Below are 27,375 nucleotides of genomic sequence, written 5' to 3'. Positions count from 1 at the left end.
GCAATTATCTCTCTATTCTATCACAGTAATTCTCAGAATTACAGAATATCAGTTTTGGAAAGCACCAAATTGGTCCTCGAATCCAGAATCTCACTCAGCAAAGACCTTTAAGCAGTTTTCAAACTTCTGCTTAAAGACGTCCATGGCCTGTGTCCTCGGCACCCCGGGCCCGCCGGCCGTGGGCCTCCTCCCCGTGCCCACTATGCCCAGAGCGGGCCATGCTGAGGCTCTGGGCAGTGCTCCCCAGAGTCGCCTCGGGTGTCCTCGGCTGCGGTGGTGCCCGCCGCCTGAGCACTGCCACGTTCTACACCATCAAGTGGGCAAGACTGGCGTGTTCCCCACCTGGAGTGAATGCCAAGCACAAGTGAACCCATTTCCTGCTGCTCGGTTCAAGAAGTTTGCTACTGAGGATGAGGCTTGGGCCTTTGTCCAAAATACTTCAAGCCCTGAACCTACAACAGAGCAGACAAAAAAATGCAACACAGAGGACCCCAAAGTGAAACCAAACAAGAGACCCTGTGAATCATCAGATGAAGACAAGCCTTGCAAAAAAAAATATTGCAAAACAAGATTGTGAACCTTTACTTAGCAAAGATAAATTTTCTTATATGGGAGATGCAACCATGGTTTACACTGATGGCTGCTGCTCCAGTAATGGGAAGAGGAAAGCAAGAGCAGGCATTGGTGTTTATTGGGGACCAGGCCATCCCTTAAATGTAGGTGAAAGACTTCCTGGGAGACAGACAAATCAAAGAGCAGAAATACATGCTGCCTGTAAAGCAATTGAACAAGACAAGAGTCAAAGCATCAGTAAGCTGGTTTTCTACACAGATAGTATGTTTACTATAAATGGTATAACGAATTGGGTTAAAGACTGGAAGAAAAATGGCTGGAAAACAAGCACAGGAAAAGATGTGATTAACAAAGAAGACTTCATTAAGCTTGATAAACTTATTCAAGGCATAGACATTGAATGGATTCACATTCCTGGTCACTTAGGGTTTCCAGGCAATGAAGAAGCTGATAGATTAGCAAGAGAAGGAGCTAAAAAATTTCAAGATTCAACTTAGTATAATTTTTAAAATCTAATTAAAGAGCAAACCAAGTGAAAAAAAAGACTTCCATGAAGGAACAATAAATAGTTTCCCTGAGTAATGTGTTCCATTTGGGGAGAGGTCTAATTGTTGCCAACATCAAACTTGAATTTATCTCTTCGTGACTTTCAACTGTCATTCATTGGTCCTAGTTCTGCCTACTGAAGCCAAACAGAAAAAAAGTTGGATCCCAATTCCATTGAATAGCCCTTTAAATATTCAAAACTCTGTAGCGTGCCCCTACTAATTCTTCTCTTCTCCAAATGAACCCTTCCCAATCCCTTCAGTAGATCTCCCTTCCCGGAAATCTCCGTAGCATATGAATCTTGTCATTCACTCGTTTTGGTCATGTCTAAATCATTGTGCCCCATTTGGAGTTTTCTTGACAAAGATACTGGAGGGATTCACTATTTCCTTCTCCAGCTCATTTTGCAGATGAGGAAACTGCAGGAAGAAGGGTTATGTGACATAACCAGACTTAAGTGTCTGAGTTTAGATTTGAACTCAGGTCTCCCTGACTCTAGGTTTGGGGCCTATGCATTGAGCCATCCAGATGCCCCACAGAAGATCTTAGCTGTCCACAGCATATGAATGTCCTTTTAAAAGCTTGTTAACTGGAATCAAGCACATCATTCCAGATGCAGGGTGACCAAGGTGAATCACAATTTCATCTTTCTTGATTTCTTTTCATCTTATGGAGATTGGTAGTGCAGTGAAGAGAGGGTTGGACCCTTCCTGTCAGGAAGACCCAAGTTCAAATCTTACCTCTAACATATACTACCTATGAGAGCCTGAGTAAATCTTCAAGTCCAGAAACCCACAAACAAGGCTGGGACCATGTGTGATGAATATTACAGAACTGGGAATTTCCATTTTGCTTTGGATGAGGGTTGTGTCATGAGATAATGAAATTTGTCAATCAATAAGAACCTTCTTTTAAGTACAGGGACTGGGTCGCTGTTTGCCTTGGTTTCTTCAATTGTAAAATGGAGGTAATGAAACTCCTTACTTTCCAGGGTTTTTGCTAGGATAAAATGAGATAATATTTCCATCAGCAGAATCATCATCATCACCATCACCCATAGAGGCATCTAGGTGCTCAGTGAATAGTGCACCAGATTTGAAATTAGGAAAACTCATCTTCATTAATTCCAATCTGGTTTTTCTTACTAGCTGTGTGGCTCTAGGCAAATCACTTAACTCCATTTTCCTCAGTTTCCCTAACTGCAAAATGTGCTGCAGAACGAATGACAAGTCCCTCCAGTATTTTTGCCTATCATTAAGATTCAGACTTGACTAGAAAATGACTGAACAAAATTATTACCTTATTTTTTATTTATTTTTTTTCTAGGTTTTTGCAAGGCAATGAGGTTAAGTGGCTTGTCCAAAGCCACACAGCTAGATAATTATTAAGTGTCTATGACTGGATTTGAACTCAGGTATTCCTGACTCCAGGGCCGATGCTCTATCTACTGCACCACCTAGCTGCCCCTTATCTTATTTTTATAAGGCACATTTGTAGAATACTCAGCTCAAACATGTTTTTCTAAGAAAATCCTGATCCCTTGCACTAATGATATTCTCTTAAAAATTAACTTGTATTTTATTTATATTTTATTGATTAGTTTGGGGTTTGCTTGACAGAGATACTGGAGTGGTTTGCCATTTTCTTTTCCAGCTCATTTTGTAGCTGAGAAAACTAAGGTGAGCAGGGCTAAATAACTTGCCCAATGTCACACAACTAGTAAATATTTGGGTTTGGATTTGAACACAGGTTCATCTGTCTTCAGGGCCATATGTAAATGTGTGTGTGTGTGAATTCACTTAAGAAGCACAAAGATCAAAAATGAATAATCTCTGGTCTCCAGGAGCTCATATTTTATGAGAGGAGAAACTTTATAATCATTCATATATAATGATGATAATGATGTTTGTCCTTTGTTCTTCAAGAAGACAAAGATATCAGGAAGATCATGCTATGAAAAGCAAATGAATTGGATTTAAGTGAGGGTGTACTGTGCTAAGTCACAAGCCTCACTTTCTCCTTTGAAACCATCTATATTCAATGGTCAGATATAAATCAGGATGACTGGATGTTGCCCTGGATTCAAGACAATCGGGGTTAAATGACTTGTTCAAGGTCATGCAGCTAGTAATTGCTTGTAAGTACTCTGGTCATAAAGAGAAAAGCCAGATGGTACTTGATCTCAAAACTTTTATGTTCTAATCAGAGGAGAAAATGCACTAAGGTGGGATCAGTTATAGAACTGATAGAAAGGTCTGTGGTCCAGTGAGAGCAGCTGCATGCCAGATGGCAATGACCTTCTACATCTGGAGGACATAATGATGCAGCAGCTGCTATGGCCCAGTTGTCTACCATCTTCCTGAGAAAGAATTTGATCTCTGAGTGCCAGTGAGAGTTGAAACTCAGCCTCAGTGATGGGTGGCCCTGGGCTTCTGTTAACTCATTGATTAATTTTCTACTGCATATAAGTCATGGTACCAGAATACAGGGGGATCTGGTGCATTTTATGTACCTAAATTCTGAAAAAAATATAAATAACTCACATTTACCCAAAAAAAACCCCTTTAATATCTGTAATGGTTGTTCTCATAACAACGAGTTATGCATGAATTCACATATGTATGCATGTGTTTTATACATATATGTACATATGTATATATCTTTCTCATCAGTTAGATGGAGTAATAGAGCATAGGACTTAGAGTACGGGAGACCAGAGTTCAGATTCTGTCTCTTGTCATTTAAGTTGTCCTTGAAGGTTTACATGGGACTTCCTTAGCCCTTATTTATTATCTGTGTGTACCTGGTACCTTTTTGCCCAACTCCTTGAATTTAACTGCTTAGCATATATTTTAATTTTAATATTAATATATGTTTTATTTTTTTTTAGTTTTTGCAAGGCAATGAGGTTAAGTGGCTTGCTCAAGGCCACACAGCTAGGTAATTATTAAGTGTCTGAGGCCGGATTTGAACTCAGGTACTCCTGACTCCAAGGCCAGTGCTCTATCCACTGCACCACCTAGCCGCCCCATATGTTGTATTTTTATATCTACTTCTTGTCTTCCTTTTTAGACCATGACCTCACTAAGTAAAACTTATTCCATTCTTGTTAGTTGAATCTTCTGTCCCTGGAACATAATACATGCTTGATAATTGTTAAAATACAATAAAAATATATAATTTGTATGTGAAAAGTATGTAAATACAAGCTAAAAATTCTCTGGAGCCCAAATTTTCTCAACTGGAAAAAAGGAAGGGCTCAGATTAGAAGATTTTTTTTAAATTCCTTTTGGCTCCAAATCCTACAATCCTATGAAGTCAAGAGAGCAAAGATTTGGTCATGTTCACCCAGATAATAAGGATCAGCCAAAAGATTGAGTGCTAGATCACTGGAAACCTAAGATTGGAGCCCTGGTCTCCATTTGACCACCTTGTCTTTCCAGTCACTGTCCGCAGTCATGGGGTCTATCATCCCTTGTCTCTCATTCTAGAAGAGACCAGTCTCTTCATTTTCAAGGACTCCACCTAGGGTTCAAGTCCCTTTAATGCTTCTGAGGATAAATTTCAGGGTTTCTATGAACTTAGATGAGAATCAATATAATTGATTTCCTTTGTAATATCTAACTGTTAATCCTAGCTATCATAATCCTATGTGATAGCTAGCCCCTAAGGATTAAAATTGACCTAAGACTTTTGGGGCACCCTGTATATAGTATTACAAAAGGAACTCATTATTATATTAAAATTTAAAAGCTATTAGAGGTTATAATATTATGTCAAATATTTTAATTATAGCAATTATTGTAAAGCTTTAATATCTATCAAAGCTTATAGTTAGCATTTTAAAATTTTTCTTTTATATCAAACAATTAAAACAACTATTTCATAATTATAATTAAATTTTAAAACATCTTAATTGTTCTGTTAAATCTGTTTTGAAATTGTTTGTGTATTTTAAACAATTTAAAACAAAATTAAATTTTTAAAAGTTATTATATGACAGCTTTTAACTACCAAAACTTGAAGCTATAATAAGGCTTTCAGGAAGTCTGCAATTTACTTTGTTCTCATTTTTCTGAGAAGGGGTTCATCAGTTTCATAAGATTCCCAAAGGAGTCCATGGTACAAACACTCCTATTACTGTATATAAAGGTACCAGGACTAAATTTAATGTCTCCAGGATGCTGGAATTCACACTGTAGCCTCAGTTGCTAAGGGTTCATGGTATTATCATAGGTTTAAAACTAGAAGAATCTTTTAGGTTCATCTATTCCAATCTCCTTATTTTACAGATAAGGAAACTGAGGCAGGAAGGGTACAGTAGCAGGGTCAGCTTTGGATGAATCTGATGAGGCCAGGCTCATTTTTTTCCTCCTACATCACAGTGCCTCATCTCAGCATCAGGATGAAGTCGGCCCATCAGGAACAAACAGCTGTTGGGAGCCTAGGCTTTTCCTGGCAGGTCTGGGCGGGGGGCCCAACTGCTGTCTTGGACCAACTCCTAAAAGGGGTGGGATGGATTCTGCTATTCCAGATGCTGGGGTGGGAATGGAAAGTGTGAGAAGGTTGGAATACAAATTGCTCCTGTCACCATCTTGAGGGATCATAGAGCTGGAAAGAAACTCTTATCCAATCCATAGAAACTGAGGACCCGGGAGGATGTGGATTACTCCAAGTTCATCTATTTGACCAGTGGCAGAGTGAGGATTTCAATCCAGCCCCTCTGATTCCCAATTCTTTCTGTATGCTCTGATAAGTCACCTTCCTCCCCTGTTCCATGGGGTGATCGTGGACAGGGAACACAAGGAGAAGTAGACTGGGAGCACAGGAAGACATAGCTTTTAACCTGAAGCAGAAGATGCCTTAGAATAACATCCCATTGGATGTGACAGAACAAGGATGCTAAAAGACCAGTTCCTGGATACCTGAGCCCAAAGAGACGCCAGCTGCAGGTCCACATAAAAACTCAGGGAAGAGGATCGTTTTGATATCAGATGACAGCTGGGGAGTTGAAATTCTCTGGAGCAAAGGAATGTGCAAGTTGATTAATAAAGATGGAACACACATTGGAGGAGGGGGAATCAGACGTGGCCCTTCAGCTCCTAAGAAACCACCTGGAATACCATGCAAACATAGTCGTGCTTCTGCATGGCATAGACGGGAAATGAAGAGCTGGAAGAGATGGTGAAGGTGGGAAAGGAATGGATCAGTGATCTCAGGTGTCAGTGATGTGAGCTTAGAAAAATGATGCTGCCATTAGCACAGGGAAAAGGTAAGTCAATGAGGATGAATGAACAGCGGATTGCAATTTTCTTCAGCCCTGTCACAGAAGCAGGGAAATCACCTACTAGAAAAGTCAGGTACCCCACTTGAAACCATGTACAATATAAATAAACAAGTCATTTTTTAAAGATCCATATAATCTCAGAGTTGGAAGAAACTATCTTGTCAATAGGGGTCAAGTTGTTTAATGATATTTGAGCAAGAATTCTCTCCGTCTCCCAAGCGATCTCCCAGTCTCTGGTTGAAAACTTCCAGGAAGGGCTAATTTCCAGCCCCTCCAGGCAGCTCTTTTGCTGTTGGACAGTTTGAATTGTTAGAAATTGTTTCCTTAGTATGACCCTGTCTACCTCTCCATAGCTTCCACCCACTACTCTGAGTTTTACCCTTTGAGGCCAAGGAGAACCAATCTAAATTCCTCTCTCACACAATGACCTTTCAGTGACTTGGGTTCAGCCATCATGTCACCTGGATCACTGCCACCCCTTCTCTAAGCTAAACATTCCCAGGTCCTTCAACTCAACCTCTTATAGCATGTCCTTTAATTTTTTCACCACACTCACCTCCCTTTTTTGGACATACTCTCTAGCTTGACAAAATCTTTACTAAAATGTGGTGACCACAACTGAATATAATTCTCAAAATATGTTCTAATTAAAGAACAGCCTCTTTTAAGATTACTTCTGTGGCAATACTTATATCAATCCAGTTGTCCCTATCTGTATTCAGGGTACCCTGAGAACCTTCCACAGAGGGATCAAGGAACTTTGGAAGCATTTTCTTTTCTGGAACAATGAGATGGAACAGTGGTTAGTGCACTGGGTATGGAATCAAGACGCCTCATCTTCCTGAATTCAAATCTGATCTATTTACCAGCTGTGTGACTCTGGACAAGTCATTTGACTCTCTTTGTTTCAGTTTCCTCATTTGTAAAAGAACCTGAAGAAACGAAATGGAAAACCACTGTAGTATTTTTGGCCAAAAAAAAAAAAAAAAAAGAAATCCCAGAATGGGGTCTTGAAATGTAAGATAGATTGAAAAATGATCAAACAACAAAGCAATCTTTTACATCCCTTCAATATGTCACTTAGGCACCTACTGGGTCACTTGGTTGATATAGAAACTCTGTAGCTCTCTGTTGTTCTCCGCTATTCTCTACTAGCCTCCAACACTCTTCCCTCCTCTTCAGTGACCTTCTAGGATTTTAAGTCTCCTTAACTTAGTCCTTCAATCACCTTTTGAGAAACAGATAAAAAGATTCAGTAAGTAAATGTTTAAAGAAGAAAAACCTTCCTGCAATAATCAGAAGGATACACTTTTCTTCCCATTTTGTTCCACATATAAATGTTATGGTCCCTAAAAACTAAGTAGCCTTCCATGCAGGAACATTGATTTTTTCTAGATACTTGAATATAGAAAAAATTCAAATCTTCATTACTTCTCATGCAAATTAATCTACCAATCTCTGAATTGGGGCCCTTTTCATGTCTTTTCCCCTCTTTTATTTATCTTCAACCCAGCTCCCAAAGATTTTCCCTTAAATTCAAGTTGGATTATATCACTTCCTTCTTCAATAAATTTCCGTGGCTCCCTATTGCCTCTTGAATAAAACATAAACTCCTCCATTCATTTTTTAGCTTTTCACAACCAGGCTTCCAAAATATTTTATGATCCCCATTGGACATTATATCCCGTCCCACTCTCTGTGATACAGACAAACTGGCCTTTCTCTATTTCTTAGAGAGAGTGCTGCATTTCTGGTCTCTGTCTTTGTAGTAGCCTTCCCTATGTCTTGAAAACATCTTCTCCTCACATCTACCTCACAGAATCTCAATCTTCCTTCAATAATTGCCTTCTGTATGGGGCCTTTCTTGATTTCCTGCCTTCTTCAACTACCAAAACTCTCTTTTCCAAACTACCTTTTGGCCAAAGATACTGAAGAAAGCCATGACATCAGGGAGGTGACAAGCTCTTGAATTGGATTTAAATGAGGGGGTGCTGTGCTAAGTCACCAGCCTCACGTTCTCCTCCAGAGTCATCTGGATCCAGGGACCAGATATGCATCAGGACGACTAGAGATGGCCCTGGAAGTGAGGCAATCAAGGTTAAATGACTTGCCTAAAGTCACATAGCAAGTGAGTGGCTAGTGTTTGACGTTGGATTTGAATTCAAATCCTCCTCATTTTAGGGCTGGCACTCTACCCATTGTGCCATTTAGCTGCCCTATTGTTTATACATATACATATATATGTGTGTGTGTGTATGAATGTATAAGCAATATATATATATGAAAATGCCTATCTATCTATCTATTTATCTATCTATCTATCTATATATATATACCTTATACATTTATATCTACTTCAAACATAAACATACATTCACACACATATACATATTTATACATACACCCAGTTGTCTCCTTTTTTAGAATTTAAGCTCCTTAAATAGAGGGAATGGATTTTTTTAATTTGTAAACTCAGAGTCTAAGATAGCACTTAAAGCATAGTAATCACTTAAAAAATATTGACTGACTACCTGCCATTCCCTTGCACCTTTACTCCCCTCTTTACATCAACACATGCTTCTTTGGGCTAGTAGACAACAGTGAACCATAGAAGGAAACCTTTATCCATCACTATAGTTGCATGATGGCCAGAGGAGGAGAATCACAGAGATCCTATAAGCTGTGCTACTTTGAGTCTGAACTGAAATGGAAATATTAAAAATCAAGGTCTTAAAGGCAGTCCCTGATAAAAAAAACATACCTCAACTTTAAGCAATAAATCATTTTGTCTATTATAAATACCCAAATTAGTTTCAAAGGTTATCTTAAGGAAGATGCTATCTATATTCAGAGAAATAATTGATGAATAAAATTATGTATGGAGTGAATATAGAACGGAATATAATACATAGAATATAATAAAAATACATATAGACAAACATATACACATCCAAAAATCATGTCTATTGGTAGTCATCTCTGGGAGCAAGGGAGGAAAGGGAAAAAATACATGATAGCATATATTTAAAAGGAATAGTAAATTGAAAATAATAAATTTGCAATTTTATGTTCAATTTTCTTTTTTTTATTATACTATGTTATGGAAATGTCTGGTTTTCTCCATAAATTAAAAATAATATAAAATAAGTTAAAAGAAAAGAAAAAATATTTAATCTGTAAGGTGCCTTAAGGGTCATGGCCCAATCCCTTATTTTATAAATGGGAAAACTGAGGTCCTAAGGTGAGGAGCAACTTGTTCAATGTTACACAGATATTAAATGGAAAGCCTAGAGTTTGTACGTAGGTCCTTTGGCTCCAATGGACTAATAAAGTAATTTCCTGGAGGACAGATTTTTGTTTCTTTGTACTTTGCAACTTTGTGAGGGCCTAGTACAACTTTTGTGACATAACAGGCACTTTACAGATACTTGTTCCCTGATTAGCAATAACAGGAGGATCTCAGTAGCATAGATATGGAGATATATGTAAAATATTGGGAAGATTTCTACTGACTTCAGCCTTTTTTTTAGCTTTTAATCCCCTGCCTTCTATTTTTCCCCCCATGGAAATGGCTTTGCACAACCTATAAGCTTTGTCAAATCCTTGGTGTTCATCTTCATTGTAATTCTTGATTTCTATTGGATTCCTTCCATTCTGTTTTTGAATCTGTCTTCTTATACACAAAAATAAATCCTATATAATCTTTGTTCTAGCCTGGGAAACCTATGAGTTTCTCACCTTCTTTTTGTTTATCTAATTTTCAATTAACTATTTATTTTATCTCCCATATTTTTCTTCCCTCTATAACCCACAACAACAGCAAAAAGAAATAAAGAAAATGAAAGAAAAACAAAATCCTTGTAACAAATAAACACAGTTCAAGTAAAACAAATTTTCATGGGAACCATGTCCAAAAATAGATGTTGGCAAATCCTCTGGTGGTGACAGCTATGCCATTGAGTAGCTCAGAGGTCATGGGTTTTGAATCCCAGGGAGTGATTTCATAGGTAGAAAATGACACAACTGCTTCTGTGAATATATTTTTATCTAATAAAACAGTTAGTTTGGACCCATTGGTATATATGTTTCCTGTTGGCATATTTCTTGGCTCAACTTCCAGAATTTGGGAAAGAGACTGTTGGCTTTACTGATATGGGTTGACGTAATCAGGGTGCAGAGGCCCAGCCAGGACCTCCACATTGATTCTGGGAAAATCATTTTCCCTCTCTAGACCTCAATTTCCTCATTTGTAAAATGAGGGGATGCATTGAGTTTGGAGGTCCTTTGTAACGCTTATCCAGGATTTATAACTTGTGGTCTTTCTTTCTTTCCATGGTATGTCCCAATCATGAGAACATCACATACACTAAAAATGGAACAACGGAGCCAAGATCATCACGATGCCTTTACTAGGATGACATCCATATTCATGAACTGTTTCTTGAGGAAGTTTTGTGGTGCAATGGATAACTTCAAATTAAGTAAATATATGTTACTTTATTGGTATACTATTCTAAACCATGGATGGTGTTGACTTGGAGTCAAGAAGAGCTCTATTCAAAGCTTGCCTCATACATTTCCTAGCTGTTTGATGCTGGGCCAGTCTCTTCACTTCTCTTCATCACAGTTTCTTCATCTGTAAAAGGGAGATAATGAAGATATCCTGTAAAGAGTTATGTGTAACAAAAGGGATATTATTTGCAAAGCATTTAGTTATTATCACCAACATTTTCCAGGTACTGACTTAAACATCCCTAGAGAGGATTTTAGTAAGAATCTAGTCATTGTCTTCCTTCCCTACAGATAAGGGAACCAAGCCTTATAAAGATGAAACTATTTATTCAAATTTACAGAGATAGGAAGCTTCAGAGATGGGTTTTCAACTTAGATTTCCTGGTTCCCAATCAGAGACCTTTGCTATTCCAGCAAGTTGTCTCACAGAGTAAATATCCCAACTCAAAGTATCATGAAACTGGAGAGTAAAGTGTACCTGATATTCAAACTCAGTACTCCCTTAGAGAAGTTGGGTGGTGCAGAGGATAGAGCACCAGATCTGGAGTCAGGGAGACTCATCTCCCTGAGTTCAACTCTGGCCTCAGACACCTACCAGCTGAATGACCTTGGGCAATTCATTTGACCTGTTTGTCTCAGTCTCTTTCTGTTAAAATAAGTTGGAGAAGGAAATAGCAAAATACTTCAGTATCTTTGCAAAGTAAAACCCAAATAGTGTCACAAAGAGTCAGACATGACTGAAAAATAATTTAAAAAACTCTATATGACAACTGAGTATTTCATTTAAAAAAAAAAGTTTAACGGGTGAAATTATTAATACTCTTTCAATAACAAGCAAAATATTAGCAACTTAATGAATAGCAGAAAACTTGGGACATCTTACCATTTTCAGTTAAGAATCAATGGATTATCTCAAATTTATTTTTCTTAGTTATAATGTTGATTATTATGATTCAATCAAGCACCTACTATGTGACTTGAGCTATACACTCTGCTGGATTTTGGTGATTCAGAAGCAAAAAAGTTCATATTCTCAACCAGTTTGCATTCTGTTGTAGAAAAAAATGTTTACATAAAGAGAAAGAGATATAGATATGATAAATGTGATAGATAAATATAATAAAATAGATGTACAATATCATAGATAATAGATAGATGGGTGGACAGATTAAGTAGATATGATATAGATATGAGAGCTAATAAATGTTAGAGAGCTATGATCAATAGATAATTAGATAATATTATAGTATCAGTCACTAATAGCTATGAGGAAGGCTTCATCTAGATTTTATGTGGGACTTGAGAGATAAGGCTTAAGGTTAATTGGGGCTTCTGATAATTGAAATAATAAGGGAAGACATTACAACCTGTTCAAAGGTTTATAATAGGAGATGAATTGTGTGTAATGAATAGCAATACAACAAATTTGGCTGAACTTGGGTATATGTATGGATGTATGTGTGTATAAGTTGATTATCTTCCTCTGATGCTTTGTTTTACCATAACAATGATCCTACTTCCTCTAAAATTTTAGATCATCATGAAGCCTAGTAGTTCTTTCCAAGCTCAAAGGCATGTCTTTCATTAAGGATAGTAATAACGTTGGTTCTTCATTTTCTTTTTGGGTTTTTTTTTTTGGTAAGGCAATGGGGTTAAGTGGCTTGCCCAAGGTCACACAGCTAGGTAATTATTAAGCATTTGAGAATGAATTTGAATTCAGGTCCTCCTGACTCCAGGGCTACTGCTCTATCCACTGTGCCACCTAGCTTCTCCAGTTCTTCATTTTCAACAAAGATCATGACATCAGGGAGGTGGTGCCATGATAAGCACTTGAATTGGATTTGAGTGATGGGTTGTTATGCTAAATTACCAGACTCACTTTCTCCTCCAGAGTCATCTGGATCCAGTGACCGGAAATGAATTGGGATGACTAGAGATGGTCCTAGATGTGAGGCAATCAAGGTTAAGTGACTTATCCAAGGTCACACAACTGGTAAATGTCTGTGACTGGATTTTAACTCAGATTCTTCTGACTTCAGGGTCAGTGCTTTACCCGCTGTGCCATCTAGCTACCTCTCATTATCAGGGATAAATCTTTATATATATGGAGAGTCTCATCAACTGGTCACATTCACTCATAAAAATTATCTGTTAAGTCACTGATAAATTGCTGTTCACAATGGCGGGGGGGGGTGCCCCCACTGACAATGTTACAGATTTTTCAAAATGCCAAATAATAATGATGATCAGAAGAAAAAGGTGGTAGAAGTGCTGGGGGAATAAGGAAAGGGCAAGAAAAAGAAGAGAGAGAGGGACAGAGAGAGAAGAGATAGATGAGCAAAAGAGAAGGGAAGGACTAGTAGAAGTGGAGGAAAAGCAGGGAAGAAGATGAGCAGAGAATGAAAGGAGAGAGGAAAGGAGGAAGTTGATAAGGATGATGGAGAGGTAAAGGAGGAAGAAGAAAGCATATTGCTTTTGCCATTTTTCAAAATATTCCCATATACATTGTTTCTTTTGATCCTCATAGAATTTTAGTGTTGTACAAGGGAGATAGCCTTATCCCCATTTCATTGATGGGAAAATGAGCCCCTCAGTTTAAGTGAGTGATCCAAGGTTAGAATAGGCCTTCTTATTCGTTATTTATTCAGTAGGCAAGTGCATTTTGTTGGGAAGTAGCTGTTCAAAGGTATCCCATGTTCTGTCTCTTTAACAGCACATATCTCATTAATTCCAGCCTCTCTAATTCTTCAAAGGTTTTTAAAATAAATCTAATAAAGAGGGAAATCATCTCAGAACACCATAAAATCTAATATGACATGTTTCTAAGCTAAAGATTTTCATTAGGGAGGGTCTTAATGGATCGGGTGGCTAACTGAAAAACTAATGTAAATGGAATCATATCTACTCATTAAAGACCATTATTTTTCTTCCAGTTCTCCTTGGCAAAACAGTGCTATTTTGGGGTGACTTGTCTTGAGATGATATTAAAGGAATAAACAATCAGTACTTAAAAAGCACACAGAAAAATGGTGTTGCACTCAAATACCCTTCCTTGTTGTAGGTATTATGGATCTTTAGACAATTTTTCTCAGACTAACACGCCTAGCCAAGATCTATATTTAAGATAACATAAGATGCAAAAGGGGTCACAACATTGTTGGTTGGTGCCAATCACTAGGGAATACCCTACCTAGACCCATAGGATATCTGGATTCTATTCCCAGTCCTATCACCCACTCACTGTGTGGCCTCCCACAAATCACTTAACCTTTTGCTACCTTCTTTTTCCATCTGTAAAATGGGGATCAGATTACTGTGCACTTATGCCAGGGGCAAGCTGTGATGATTGATGAGATAATGATGGTGAAGTATGTCGAGCTCCCAAGGAAGACTTAATTTATTACTTTGGTTTTGTATTTTTGTCTCCCCTATTGCTCCCAGATCTGGCTCCTGAAAAAATAAACTCAGGTGAAAATTTCCTTAACCAAATCATTCATATCATAAACACAATATGAAAAATCACTTAAAAAGACATTTACTAATTACAGTGATGAGATTACTTTTTAAGAAGACATATCCCATTCATGTTCTAGCAGAATTCTCAAAAGCTTGGCCAGATGTGACTTTTTTAAAAAAGTAACACAGTGGATAAAGTACAAAGTGACATTTTGAATGGTCACAGTTTTAAGCTAATTTTAGGAATTGAAGGCTTAGAGTTCTTTCTCTGGGGAAAGTTCCATGAATCTGCTTAAGTCTTCCTAAATCTGTATTCACCTCCATGTGACTCTTCCAAAGCAGCTGTGGAAAAGCTGTGGAAAGAAAGCTGAATTTGGAATCATAACATCTGGCTTTAAGTTGCAGATTTGCCACTTATTAACTGTGTGAACTTGTTAGTCTTTCAGCTTTCCTGGGCCTCAGTTTCCTCACCTGTAAAACAGGAGAAAAAATGTTTGCCCTAGGCTCTATGAGCATTAAATGAAACAATGTGTGTGTGTGTCTGTGTGTATGGAGAGAGAGAGAGAGAGAGAGAGAGAGAGAGAGAGAGAGAGAGAGAGAGAGACAGAGACAGAGACAGAGACAGAGAGAGAGAGGGAGGAGAGAGGAGAGTAAAGAGAAGACAGACAGACAGACAGACAGACAGACAGACAGGCATATCTTTATATTACCCAGTATTGGCCCAACCTCTACTACTAATTTCATACTCCTATCTTCGTTTTTATAGTTTTTTTCCAACCTGTCTCCCCTTCTGATACTTAAGGGATAGCAAATCAGTAAGATAGAAAAGCATAATGTATACCACATAGTTTAGATAAGGGAAATATTTTGTTTCTCTTTTTTGGTAAAAAGATTATATTGGTATTTTTTATTACAAACATTTACAAATTATCTTTACTACATGAGAAGTCTTAAAACAAAGTAAAACCATAAGGTGAAACTAACTTTAAGATGACTTCATGTGAAAGAGAATACAAAAATTCTTTATTTTATGAAAAATAACTTTATTGAATAGAAATTAGTTTTGGTTCCTAACTCCATAGGAAATAAAAGGGGGAAAATAAATTTCTTTTTTTTAAGGTTTTGCAAGGCAAATGGGGTTAAGTGGCTTGCCCAAGTTACACAGCTAGGAAATTATTAAGTGTCTGAGGTGAGATTTGAACTCAGGTACTCCTGACTCCAGGGCCGGTGCTCTATTCACTGCGCCACCTAGCTGCCCCCAAAACCAAATTTCTTGTAACAAATTTTCAGTCAAACAGAATAAATTCCCTCACTGGTTGTTTATTAAAATATAATTATCTTATTCTAGTAAATCCATTGGCTTTCAAGGATGGGATGTTTCATCCTCAGTCTCCTGGAATCATACAACATATTATATTGATGATAGCTCTTATAGCTTTCAAATTTGTTTGTTTTTCCAATATCGTTGGTATTATATGAATTGTTCTCCTGTTTATTGATTTCATTCTTAAAGACTTTATAAAAATCTTCATAAAGACTTTTATGAAATCTTCAAATTTCTGGATTTTATAATATATTTTATATAATTTTATATAATTATATATGATATATTATATAATTTTATAATTACAATATTAAACTATAAATTGTTACACTATGCTATAATGTATATGATAATAATATACTATCTTATATGTTAATAATACACCAATCTCACCCCTCAAAATCTTGAGGTTTAGGGGCGGCTAGGTGGCGCAGTGGATAAAGCACCGGCCCTGGAGTCAGGAGTACCTGGGTTCAAATCCAGTCTCAGACACTTAATAATTACCTAGCTGTGTGGCCTTGGTCAGGCCACCTAACCCCATTTGCCTTGCAAAACCTAAAAAAAAATCTTGATGTTTGGAAGTTTTTGATCTAAGAAAATAACTGAAAAAAAATGATTTTCTATTATGTTCTCCATTTAGTGGTTATATCAGTCTGGGCATTTTTTGACTTTTGTATACTTCAGGCAAATCTAATTCCAGAAGTTGAAAAGAAGGTTCCAAACTCCATTTCTAGAGAATCCTCTTCTAGGAGTTCCCTATGTTGATGAAATTATAAATCTCATCCTTATCCCTTGCTTTTAAAGCATATTAACATATTAAAAGCAGGTATAAGAAGTAGCTTGAGTGAACTGAGGAAATAAGGGATAATAGAAAGTATCCTGGCCTGGGAGTGAATAGTCCTGGTTTCTAATTCCAACACTGTCCTATGTACGGTATTTGGCCTTGGTCAAGTTCCTTTTCTTTCTAGACCTCAGTTTCCTCATCTGTAAAGTGCTAGGGGTTAAGGGAAAAGTTTGAATATATTGATATGTAAGATCTCTTTTGACTCTGTCACTCTAAAATTTAACCATTTTATCAGTGAGCCAGTTATTGTAGGAGAGTTAATGTCTGAGTTTGAAAAGATGGTGGGAAATAGAAATGAGGGTTAAGAGAATGAATAGTCAAAGAAAAGGAAAAGAGAATTATAGGTTATATAACCAGAGTTGAAATGAATACCAGAAGCAATGTTCTCCTTTTACAAATGGGTAAATAGGGGATCAGAGAGGTTATATGAGTTGCACAAGGTCACATTAGTAGTAAGAGCCCAGCAGTGCAGCAGATGAGAGGTGGATAACTCTCCTATTGCATGAGAAGGCAAGAAACGGCTCAGAGAAATACTCACATAACTGAGACAATTTGAAATGATCAGATTCAAGTGAACATTTTGCACAGCTTCAACATTATTGTAATTAACAGCAGCTATAAAACACTTAGCTGCTCTGAGCAAAATTTCAAAGGACTCATCATGAGATGAGATCCATATCCAAAGTCGATTGAGAGAGAGAGAGAGAGCTGATGAACTTTGAGTGTAGATTTAAACATTTTTACTTTAATTTTTCTTGCTGTTTTTTTCAACAAGACTAATATAGAAATATATTTTGCATGACTTTACAGGTATAATGGACATTTTATTGCTTGCTCCCTGGATGCATGGGGGAAGGAGCTGAAAGGAGGAGAGAGGGTTAAAAACGTTGTAGTAGTTAGCAAAATGACAGGACAGATATCATCCTAGGAAAATCCTGAAATTTGCCTAACCAGTCCAGTTTCTCATTTCCACTAGGTCCCATAAATCACAGGAAGTAAAAAAGGAAGGGTTAAATAGTAGGCTAAATCTTTCAAAAATTCTACCAGAAGATATCCAGATAGAACTTACTCTCTTGGGTTGGAATCAAACTGGAAAAGGCTACAGAAAACAACATAAAAATAAATATGAGACTGAAGAGGGCACTTGGACTCTCATTCCTCCTTGGGAGTTGAAGTTAATCCAGTCCCTTGATTTGTTTTCCATTATCATTTTGGAAAGGCTCCCCAATGATATTCTAATATGTTTTGACTCTCCAGAACAATATTACGGCATCGCCTGCAGGAAAGACTCTCTGTCATTGCTAGCTTTAATTACTGCCCTATGGTTATAATCAAAGCAAGTTCACTCCATGTTCCTCCCTAGCAGTATTTTTCTTGCCTTTGTTCATACATTTCCCATTCCTATAATGTGACCTATTCATAGACTTGACCACTTACTCCTTCATATGTCTCTATTTATTTATGCTCTGGACAGAGGTTGGGAAGATATGAACATTCTACCTCCTTTACTCCAGAAAGGAAGACCACAAAGTATCAGATTATCCAAGATTGTTATTATCATGCCAAGATTATTCAAGGTAACCAGTTTAGTAGTCTAAAGAGAAAGAAAATTATAGTGGAAATCAATTGTCCCTTGATTTAAGGACTGAGACATGTCCAGTAAGGAGGTTTGATCTATTCCCGAGACTTGCATTCCAAATATGGCAGAGAGCCTGAGAAGCCTCTTCAGACATAATGACTATTACTCTTTGCTGGTGATGTCATGGAAAGAGTGTTTGGCATAGTGAGAAGACTTGAAACAAGATCACATGAGGAACATTTGAAAGGTCTGTAGATGTTTACTCTGGAGAAGAGAAATCAGCATAGGGCTGGAATCATGTTATTCTTTGGTCCCTTTGTGACCGACAATAATTTCTAAAGAGTTTGGCAAACAAGGAGTCAGAGTGATCCACAAATTAGAAAATTGGCCACAGACAATTGAAAGTTGTAACCTAAGATAACCACCATAAAGTTAAATATGTAGATGGGATGATAATAATAATGAAAACCATTGAGAGATAATGATGGTAATAATTTGTTGTTCAGTCAAGTTTAAGTCGTGCCTGACTCTTTGTGATCCCAGTTGGGGTTTTCTTGGTAAGGATACTGGAATGATTTGTCTTTCCTTCTGCAGCTAATTTTATGAATGAGGATATTGAGGCAAGCAGAATGATGTGACTTGCCCAGGATCAAACAACTAATAAGTGTTTTATTCATTCATTCATTTATTTATTTTTAATTAATGTAATAAAACAAGATAATAGTATAATAATATAATAAAAACATCATTGCATATGAAACTGTAAATTTATTTTTATTAGCTTGTAATTCCTTTTAAATATACAATAATTTTAGCATGCAAATTTCTTTTTTCCTCCTGTCCCCACTCTAGAGATGGCTGCCTTTCATATGGCCTTTATAATTAATTTAAACTCAGGAAGATGAGTCTTTCTGACTCCTTTCTAGTACTCTGTCATGCCATCTAGTTGCCCAAAAGTAGATAAATAGTTGGCACAGTCAATAACATTAGTCTAGAAGTCAGAAAGGGCTGAAATCCTGCCTCAGTCCTTTCCTAGTCGTTTGACTACAGACTCTAGAAAAATACTTTAACCTTCTTGAGCTTCAGTTTTCTCACCTGTGATATCAGAATAATGCTAGCATCTTCTCACAGAGTTATTATGAAAGTCAAGTCAGATAGCATTTAGTTATTAGCAAAATAGCTTTAGTAAATAACATATACTAATTATCAATAAAAATGAGTAAAACACTTTAAAAAGAGAGTTAAATCAAAATTTGGTATTAATAACAATGAGGTATAGGAATGGTTTCAAGTTATTTGAGTCCACTGAAAAGCACATTAAGCAACTACTTCATCCTTTGGAAACTTTGTCCAAAAATATAGAAATGTCATTTGGATTCAATAAGTGTAAAATTCTTACTGGGTGCCAAGGTAAAATGAAGTCAGACAGGTTTGAGATTGAATCTAGAGGTCAGTTGAACCAATGGATGAAGGGTATCCTTTCAAATGCTATGGTATTCTCTAGGAAAGAAACATTGAACATAAACTATTGAGAAAAATTTTGAGGCAACATATGTTAAGAGACTTCTGACTGATTTAATTGCCATCCAGAAGTGAAAGCTTAATAGGAAGGATGCATTTAGAACAACTGACTCCCATGCATTACTTATATTATACTATTTAATTTTTTTAAAAGGTGAAATATATGACAACTGATATAGAAAGCATCCAAATAAAAACCAGTTCTATACAACCCATGTAAACTTTTGGGCATACTAATCCCAACTTTTACTGTCACTGAAGAATTTGGTTCTAAGGGTTTGTCTATATTACTTCTTCATGGCTTTAGGAGCATCCTTAAAAGTATTGGAGGGCATTTCTCTACTGGTAAGTTTGACTTAAATGCCCATCAATGTGCTTCACTATAAGATGTTTACTTGAAAATTATTTAATCAGTAATTTCGAATTACTTCTAGAAAAAAAATTAAGGTAATGCAATAAGAACAGTAGATTAAATTCACCTTGCACTCCCCCAACCCAAAAGCCTGTGATATACTCTCCCATAAATATATGAGAGTTCAGAGGAAAATGAGTTCAGTTTTGAGAGTGCATATGGTAAAAGGCTAATTCACAGATCCTGATGGCTGTAAATTTTTTCTCCTATTCATAAAGTGCTCAAGAAGATCCCTTTAAATATGGTGAATCTGTGTTTATATGTTTTTGGCTTATGATACAGACATAAATATCAGATGATCTATGGAGACAGGACACCAATGGAAAGATAACTAGGAATCAGGAAACCTAACCAAGGTTGTAGCCAAGGTCTCTCCTTCCCCCCCCCCAAATGTGTGTTAGAAAATCATCCTTGCTCCAACTCTTTGCATGAATATTTTTTCAAGTCCCTTTGAAATTTATAGATAATCATTGGAATATATCCAGATTTCCTTGACTTATCAAAACACAATTTGTGAACATCATTATTGCAGTTCAAAGAGCTTGTCATGTCCTAAAACTGCCAAAGGTCTAAAACTAAAATTAATTGAGCATCATATTCTGTACTTTAAATGAAATGGGTTTGAGTCATCTCATCTACCTGCAATGTTGAGGAAATGCTGGGTTTGTTACACGCATTTCAACAATTATAAACAAATTAACATTTTCTCATCAAAAAAGAGGAAGATTTTGAGATTCTCTCAAGATACATAATAAGGAGCTGAAAATATATAGAAATAATTTTGAAAAATTACACTTACTTTAAAAATCATATCAAAGGCAGACAATGGGTACATTCTGTTGGATCAGCTGAACACAATCAAAAGTGTTTTTTTTTTCTGAATGGGATCTTTGAAACCGTAAAGATTCAACAGTATAATCAAAAGACATTTTCATGAATAACATTCACACAAATTCAAAAACCAAAGGAATGTTTAACAAATGAATATCTTTGATTATCGAGAGGAGTTTATGGGAACAATATAGTATAAGGTTTCAGTGATTAGAAATCAAAGAAAAGTTAACCTTAATGGTCTAGAAGTATGGAAATATGGACTGATTGATCAACACAGATTATATAAGGCAATGGTAGTTCCACACAATATTACAGGTTATAAAAATTTAGTATCTAACAAATATCTTGAAATATTCAATCAAATAGCCAGAATAATATGTTAGAAACTTGTTATGATACAAACCTAGAAGATGACAAAATCCTCAGGCTACAAATATAGACTTCAAGCTAAGCAGGAGAATTCAATAAACTTTACTGCAGTTGGAGTAAACTCACAGATACATGTTATGTCCATAACAAATATTTGAAGGGAATATTTTTAATTGATTTGTCCTATTGAATAGTCTTAATTTTCTAACATAAAATAAAATACTCTCAAAATATAGGAACCCATGATGATCAACCTTAATGGACTTGCTCATTTCATCAGTGCAATAATCAGGGACAATTTTAGGATATCTGCGATAGAGAATACCATCTATGTACAAAGAGAGAATTGTGGAGTTTAAATAAAGACCAAAGACTATTATCTTTCATTTTAAAAAGTTATATATTATGTAATTTTGGGATGGAGAGATTAGTATCTTTATTTTGTTTGTGCAACTCTGTTTGGATTCTACTCCACAGAATCTCATCCCCCTTTCTAAAGAAATTGGTCACCCAAAATTTCATGACCATGGGGAGTGACTCAGTTTTGCTTATTCACTTTCTTTCAAAGAATTTTGTAATTCAAAGAACATTGTACTTATAATTAGGGGACATAGATTGGAATCTAGAGTATGCTGGAGAGTCTTTAACAACTGTCTCTGGGGAAAAATGGTCTCAGAACATGCTTTTATGTTTAGTATGGATCATAGCATTTTCTCCACAACTTTCTTAAACCTAGATGATCAACAAAATGATAAATCAAGTCCAGATGCATAGTGTTTCACTTTCAGATGTCTTTCACACTAAAAATTTAACACTGGACTTTCCCAAGTCTTTTTGATCTGATTCCAATACACCCTGGTTGGAATTCTAACCCCAGTGTTTACTTTATATGTTACCACAGTCAAGTCACTTCACCAGGTTTTTCTCTCTCATATTAAAAATGAAAAAATTGACCAGAATTATCCTTGTTTCTCCTAGTTCTACAACTTGCTCCCTGAGTGAGAAAAAAATTGAAAAAAAATCATGAATTATTGCCTATTTAGATAATAAGGGAAGCAATTGGGTAAGAAAAGCAGTTCTTTTTCATTTTTGTTTTGGTTTTCCTTATAATAAAAGAGAATTCTGGAGTAAATCCAATGATACCAAATACTTGCTTCAAATTTTGAGTGAGAACTACAATTAGGTCATATTCATACATAAATCAGCAATTTGTTAGTTTTGCTGATAAGCTGTGGGTAGTTAAGAAATGCAACTGTATTTGGGTTTCCCAAGTATGTGTATTTCACAGGGCTTTTAGTTTCATATCAGGCATCCAAACTCCTATAATACTTTTATATAATAGGTGGGGGGTTACTAAATGTTTTTCTCTTGTGATCTTCTAACTCTGAGAAGCACACTATTTTGTTCAGCTTACAGATGAGGAATTCTGAATTTCAGAGAGTGGAAGCGATTGCCCCATGGTCACACAGTTAGTTGATATTCCACACTTGTAGAATTCAAACCAAACTACCACTCTTTTTCTCTTATTCAGGGATCCTATAATGTCTGTGGATATATATACATATATATATATATATATATATATATATACCAGCATTCATGTAAATTCATATACATGCATAGCTATATAAACATATCTATCCATATATATATATATATATTTCAGTATAATTAAATTTTTTCATAAAGTATATATTTTATTTATGCATTTAAAGCACTTTTATGAAAAAGAATCCTTAGATGTTACCAGACTTCCATAGGGATCCATTATGCAAAAAGTTAACTCCTATTCAACAGTTGTCTATCAACACTGAATATCAAACTAAAGAATAGGAATCCAAAGCTTACCATTAATACTAGAATTCAAGTCATATTAGTAATAAGTAGCCTACCCAATAGCATTTCCTTTCTTACTTGCCTTGAAATCAGGAGGGTAGGAGTTTGAATCTGGTCTCAGACACTCGACTGTTATTAGCTATGTGTGACCTTGGGCAAGTCACTTAACCCTGACTGCCTCACATCCAGTTCCATCTCTAGGTCTCTTGATTCTTATCTGGTCACTGGACCCAGATGATTCTGGAGGGGAAGGTGAGGTTGATGATATTGCAAAGCACCCCTTCACTCAAATCCAATTCATATGCTTGTCATGGTATCACCTTCTTGATAGTGTGTTCTTCTTTGAAAATGAAGAACAAAAAACATTATATTCTAGAAAATTGCAAAGACCCAAATTGATATCTTCTTATATTCTAGGTCTTCTTGCCCTTTCTTTGACTATATGGCAGTATGAGGTAGTGGGGAAAATCCCACTGGATATGGAGTCGGAATAAGAGGTATATGAATCCCTGCCACTTGTTATTTGCATTAACTTGGGCAAGTTTTTTTTTCCTCATCTGTAAAATGGACTTAAGAATCTGAAAGTTACCTTCTACCTCTAAATCCTTTGTTTGTTTTTGTCATCTGGTTAGATGGAGAACTTGGTGTCATGCTAACAACGTCAGCATTATAAGGAAGCTAGGTAATTGGTTACTTACCTATGTTGTGACATTTTATGGACTGACAATATACGCCCCCCCCAATCTCACTTATCTCACTTAACTTCCTAAATCCTATCATTCAAGAGTCATTTTGTATGAGTGTTAATAACTGCTCTATCATCCAGAGTCCTCTGTTTTAAAGGAAATTGCTTTGAGAAGAGTAACATTTTGAGATCTATAAACCAACTCCATAACAATTTGTGGAAGAGATCGCTAAGCACAAAGTCCTTCATGGGTGAAATGGGGCATTGAAAAGGTTGCTTAATCCCTCTGGATCTTTTTCCTCATCCAGAAAATGGAAGGATTATATAAGATGATTTCTAAGTTCCCTTCTATGTCTCTATTGTAGTATTCTATCCTTCCCATGGTTTGGACAGAAGATGGTCATGGTACCAGTAAAGTAGAAAGTTTTGTCAACAGGGGAGATAAAGGTAGGAGAATTATTTTTTTTTATTTCATAGCTTTGTTTGGGACCAATCCCAATATCATTCATACAAATTTTGTACAAATTCTCAGGTGAATGGGCCATATTTGCTTTTTTTATATACTTCTGTAGTAATATTATCTTTTCTCCTTTTTTTGCTGTTTTTTCCCCCAAATTCTGTATTTTTATGGGGCTCTTAGGTTCTTGGAATAGTTTTCTTATAATTCCTGTGAATTAAGTAATGCAGGTATGAAATATTCCCATTTTACTGATGAGAAAAACCAAAACTGAGGGGAAGTGACTTGTTAACAGTGATATGGATAACATCAGAAGGAGGATTGTACCACTGTACCACAACTGGGGCTCTTTACTTCAGAATATAAACTTAAGAGCAAAACATACAGGTGGTACTTAAGAGATACCCTTTGAATTGAATCTACCATTGAGGCAAATTTTTAGATTGGGAGGCCCTCATGTAGCCAAAGTGACTTTGTTGTTTAAAAGAGGCATCACTTCTCACCTCAAAATATTCTTGTTGATTTGCAGAGCCTGAACCTAAATTACCCTTAGTTTTCTGGGTATTTTCCTCTTCATCCAGATAGGTTGACCTCCTTTCTATACATAGGAGGAAGAATAAGGTAGTAAACCCCTGAGACAAAAGAATAAAATGAGGCATATCATCTCTACTTTCTTTCTATTGCTGATTTCCCTAAATAGCATAACTTAAAACACTATATATATGAATTGATATTGCTATTATTATTTCAGAAATCTCAGGTTCCCTAGTCTTGGCTTAGAGATTTTGTTCAGAATGTTCTCTAACAGCTAATCTCTAGAGAAAAATAAATGATGTCTGCAGACAAGAATGCAAATCGTGGAAATCCCCCTTTGGAATGATGTTCCATATTGACAGCCCAGTCCGATTTGTGCCTACATATTTTTTGACTGGGCAGCTAGGTAGTTTAGTAGACATAGCATTAGACTAGATTTGAAAAGATCTGCATTCAAATCCGGATTCACACACATAGGCTGGTCAAGTCACTTAACCCTATTTGCCTTAATTTCTTATCTGTAAAATAGAACTAGAGATGGAATAGCAAACCACTCCAATATCTTTCCTAAGAAAAACCCAAAAGGGGTCATGAAAAGTCAAACTTGACCAAGAAACATTTTGTGAATTACTGTCAGTGGTTGGGAGGTTCTGCAGGAGAGGTAAAAACAAAATGGTAAGGTAAACCTGTGCCCAGATGTTGAATCAGAACTCTGTCTAGTTGGATATTAAGATTGACTTTGAGGCACCTCACCTTTCTGAGGGGGAGAGAGAGAAGACTAGCTAGTACTGGGGCCCAATACAGAAGGATAAAGTTGGTTCCTTGGTGGAATAAAATCAAAAGGTCTTGGATATCACACAGTTCTTACATAACATCTCAAGGATCATTAGTAAAAACAGCATCAGAACCACATAGCTAGAGGCTTTTTTTATTATATGCTAGCTCAGAAGAGGGAAAAAGTGGTTGGCAGAAGACTAACCTTCGTCAACTACAAGATGTTTTGAAAAACATGCTAGGACATTTGATCTGACCAGATTTTTCCCAGATGAATTCTCAAGTAATATTTCATCCCTAGCATATTGCAGTTTTATCAGGGTGTTTTTTTTAATGAGATTCTGGAAAATGCTTATTCTATACAATGCAATCCAAAATTATTTGGTTTAAGTAACAGTAGCAGGATGTTCTCTGTTTCTTCATCTGGCCTTTAATTTCCCAGGACCTGATTTCTATTGGGAAGAGAAACTGACTCTGAAGTAACCACTATCTTGCTAAATATATTTGAATATGCTGAATCAGTTTTGATCTACTATAAGTTCTCTCTCTGGTGTGTTGAAAATTAGGATCAATTATTATAAAGGTCTCAAATACAAGGAAAGAAATACCATCCAGATGTCCTCTTCTTATCTTAGTGGTCTCCGTACCAACTTCCAGAAATATTACCAAGAGATGCAGTAGGGTATAGTGGAAATAGTAATGAATTTAGAGGTAGAGGATGTAGGTTCAAATCCTATTGCTACCATTAATAACCTGAATGATCTTTGGGAGCTTCCTTAGTTTCCTAATTTGTAAAATGAATGTGTTGGATCTGGTTGGTTGATTGTTGTCCTTTGTTGACCAACATGACATCCCTATGTTAGAATCAAGTTACAGTGTGCCTGACTGTGAGTGATCAATCCAAGACAAGCTCAGAATACTCTACTATAGAGCACAAAGACTTCATTTGAACATTTTTGATGAATTCTCTAAATTTTCCCATCTCATGTTTCTTTTAAGATATACCAATTCTGTTTTGCTTGCAGAGCACAACACTTTTTCTGATAAAGACACACCCTTCTGGGTAGTACTATGCCAGTGTCTCCCATGTCCTGAAATAAATTCCAAACTTCTTAAGAGAGACCCTTTATCACTTTTTTGAACTACCTTCCATTTAAACCACTTGCCTTCAATGAGTTCTCCCATAAAAATAATCTTTTTGTTGAACATATGGTTGGCATTTGAACAATGTGGCCAGTCATAGTTGTGTTCTCTGTAGCAGAATTTGAATATTTGGCAGTTAAGTTCAAGAAACCACTTCAACATATGATATCTTCTCCTATCAGGTGATCTTCAGGATTTTCCTAATACAAATCAAATGAAAGCAATTGATTTTCTTGGCATGGCACTGGTAGATTGCCCAGGTTCTCCAGGCATACAAAAATGAGGTTAGCACTATGGCTCTGTAGACATTCAGTTTTGCAGTCACTCTATTACCTCTTATTTCTGCACTTTCCTTCAGAATCTCCCAAATGCTAAGCTACCTCTGGCAATATATACAGTAACCTTAATAACAACTTCTACATCCTTGGAAAGTATGCTGCTAAGGTAAGTGAACTTATTCATGATATTAAAAACATCTCTGTTTGCTGTAACTGATGGTTACATGTATGGATGGTATAGTACTGGCTGATGGAACAGCTATGTTTTCTTGGCTAATATTATCACTAGCAACAGAGAACTGATCCCTGCTTTGTGGCATTTCAGTTTCAGAGGCTTCAATGAGTGCACAATCATCTACAGACAAAAGATCATTCACCAACATTCCCTCCACTTTAGTTTTAGCCTTTTCA

General features: G+C 36.4%; 1 pseudogene; it reads left to right on the top strand.

Moving 5' to 3' along the window:
- The first annotated feature begins 218 nt into the window (after positions 1 to 218).
- On the top strand, positions 219 to 4,922 carry LOC141520804 (ribonuclease H1 pseudogene; annotated as a pseudogene).
- The last annotated feature ends 22,453 nt before the right edge of the window (positions 4,923 to 27,375 follow it).

The sequence above is a fragment of the Macrotis lagotis genome, chromosome 4, assembly GCF_037893015.1.
Source record: "Macrotis lagotis isolate mMagLag1 chromosome 4, bilby.v1.9.chrom.fasta, whole genome shotgun sequence".
NCBI lineage: Eukaryota > Metazoa > Chordata > Mammalia > Peramelemorphia > Peramelidae > Macrotis > Macrotis lagotis.
This window is presented reverse-complemented; position numbering and strand designations above follow the sequence as displayed.